Source organism: Rhagoletis zephyria, unplaced genomic scaffold (assembly GCF_001687245.7).
Source record: "Rhagoletis zephyria isolate East Lansing unplaced genomic scaffold, Rhagoletis_zephyria_1.1 Rzeph_scaffold_06032, whole genome shotgun sequence".
NCBI lineage: Eukaryota > Metazoa > Arthropoda > Insecta > Diptera > Tephritidae > Rhagoletis > Rhagoletis zephyria.
In genome coordinates, this window is record NW_016163115.1 from 2,859 (window position 1) to 6,003 (window position 3,145).

The window sequence follows — 3,145 nt, forward strand, 5'->3', positions numbered from 1 at the left end:
TAAGTATATGTACATCAGTGGTAAACTCTTAGGCTGTAAAGTGTATCAAGTAAAATGAAAAATTCATATAAAATGACGCACAAGAAATGGAAAAGAAACTTTCTTCTATCAAAATTTCTTAAATCAGTTTGCAGCTCGCAAGAAAAAAAAATCTCGTTTATTTATTTCTTCAAGAAAATTTACAGCAAAAGCAAAGTGCTTGAAAAATAAGCCACAGAAATAAAAAAAAAATATTTCTTGTGACTTTTCTTGAGAGCTAGATTCTAAGCTTTAATATAAAGTTTGTATTTGAAGTTATTGGGGGGGTTTGAACCCCAAAACCCACACCTTGTGTGCGCTAATGATTACCACTGATAAAACTTATACATATTTGGCAAACAAAATGACAATAATTTTCGCCTGTGAAGTCGGTAGCTAGGGAATTACCCCATTCCCACGGGCACATTCTTAATTCGATTTGACAGTCCTCTATTTCTGTGTTCTTTTTTTCATCGCTACAAAATTTATGCAAAATATAAGTTATTGCTAAAAATTCATTATTTTTCATATTAAATTGGTGATGTACACATTCGATTTATTGCGAAAAACATTAGTACAATAAGAGTTAGAAAAATAAAATAAATAAATTATAATTCTTAAAACTAAGATTTATAATAAACATACACTTGAAAATAATACAATCGCTATCCATATTGGCTGAAAATATATGTTTAGATAGATATTTAGATAGCGCAACTCATAATTATGCAAAATATATATGTACACACACATGTATATATTTGTTTTAACGAAAGTACGAATATAGAATCGGGATGCCGTGGAAAAGCCGTATTAAATATTATTGATTAAGGCTAAAAGGCGTTTACACTGTTCAACTTTCACAGGCGGTTAGTTGAATCACAAGTTTACATCATTTAACTGAAAGTTGAACAATGTAAACGCCTTTTATGTAAATACAATGATTGTGTACGATTAGGAAATATGTAATAATATTCTGAACGATTTTTTTTTTAATTTCATCACTGCTATAAAGCTTGAAAAGGAGGACAAGGAGAACTTTATGCTCAAAAGGAGGACAGAGAACGATAATATTTTTGAGGAGGACAAATCACTCCAAGGAGGACGGTTGGTCAGCTCAGGTATGGGGCTGTACCACTGTGCGACGTTAAACACTTGAATAATCACAAACAAAAAATATTAGACATAAAATTTACATACACATGGTTGGCTGACGGTGCCAGAACCATACAGTTGCGTGTGAACTCCAAAAAAATGGACTTGATCACATTATTTTAATACATACCAAGATTAACCTAAAAATGCCTTAAAAATACCATAAATACCATCATTATTATATAAGGTTATGTTAAAAGTCACAAATATGAGCCAATTGTAAGTCGGACCTGTACCACAGTATACCAGTAGAAAAGGTTTTTGTTTTTGTAGCTGTTTCGTGGTGAAAGTCCTTTATGGGGACCAAATTTCCCCACAAGAAATTGGACGCATGGTTGCTTTTGCGTCTCAAAAGAATGAATATTAGAAAACATTAAAAAAGTCTAAGGTAATACAATTATATTCAACTAAAAATAATCACGATAATTTGCACTTATGAGTTAATGTGATAATCATGTGTAAAAACTCTGTTCAACTATTATTTTTCACAAAATAATTTTGCGGATCAGATTGCTCGGAGCGGTTGTGTTGTTTACCAAGAAAATGCAGCCCTGTTGGTTTTTATTTCTGTATCGCATCGCGGTGAGTTTCTATTTATTGGTAATTCGGTTGTGAAATGGTAAACAAATTATTGAAATTTATTTATTTGATGTGTATAACATTTCATTAATGCAATTTTCTGTATTTGCAGACTATTAATTACAAGCACAGCATCATCAACGGTGATTGCAAGAACTACTGCAATCCCTGCGGTTTTTCCTCTTGGTAAATGCGTTCTGGTCGTGACCAAGGGTGGTCTCCCAAATCGGCCGGGAATAAGGTTAGTCATTTTAAATTTTATATCCTTGTTCGTCGACATTATATGACATCACATCATTGTAGGCTATTGTTGCAGAACAAAACGCTGCAACCACTGCTGTGGTAAATATGTTCCAGCAGAACTGCCCACCGCCGTCGGTGTAATGATTTCGATAGCTGAACAAATGCCATCTCCTGGGCATTCCCACAGCTTGCCGACACTAGCTATTATATCACGTGTGAATGCAACTGCGGCTAAATTTGGTTATTAACAGTGCAATAGTACCATGTCATTGGCAAAAACACTAAGGGCTGCTGGCACCAGTGTTGCCAGCTTTTGAATTTCAAAAAGCCCCAAACCTTGGAAAAACGAGCGTTTTACCGTACTAAAAGAACTAAATTTTTTTTTAATCAAAGGATACTCTTTTTTCATAACAGTTTGTGGTAAACAAAAGGTAAAAAATAAACACTATTTACATGTATAAATAAATACCAGAGAGCTGCATGGATACACTCAAATTACATTTTAAGTCACTCGCTTTCTTTTCACATCTGCACACACTCGCACTCATTTATTTCCAAACATAACGTGCGATATCATTCAAAAAACATTGTCGGTTGAGTGAGTAATTCACACTATCAAGTGCTCGATTCAAATAACAAGTGCTTGTAACGACGGTATCAAAGAAAAAACATTTGTAAAGACAATTTTTGTTAAATTTATTGGTTTCCTAACTGCATATTATAATGCAAAAATATCAACTGATTAAGGGCATCATCATTTGACAAAAGGTGGCATCTTTTGTCAGAAATAACATTTCTAGCAGAAGAAAAAACTCTTTCTGACGATGCGCTAGTTGAAGGAGTGGCTATTACTCTACGACTGAGTTTATGCAGCAGTCCGTATGAAAATATACCTCAATATTTTCATATCGCCGCAGCTCTGCAGTAGCTTTATCAGTTCTGCTCACAAAGGTAGGTTGTTTAAGAAGACCTGAAAACAGCTCAAAGTTGTCTGAAGGTAACAAAGGTGTATCCGCAATTTGTGGTTCCGTTGTACTATCTGAATTCCCAGTTAATGTTCTCATAATTGGTATAAACATTTTTCCTTTTGTGTACCTTTGCTCAGATTCGGTAAAGTTCTTGAGCTCTTTTGCTGGCGGGTATAAAAAAA

The 3,145-nt window shown here is 34.0% G+C and overlaps 1 long non-coding RNA gene across 1 annotated transcript; it reads left to right on the forward strand.

Moving 5' to 3' along the window:
- The first annotated feature begins 1,770 nt into the window (after positions 1-1,770).
- Positions 1,771-2,402, forward strand: LOC108372789 (uncharacterized). Its single transcript, XR_001848893.1, has 3 exons — positions 1,771-1,792; positions 1,865-1,993; positions 2,056-2,402. It is a non-coding gene; the product is annotated as an uncharacterized LOC108372789 (long non-coding RNA).
- The last annotated feature ends 743 nt before the right edge of the window (positions 2,403-3,145 follow it).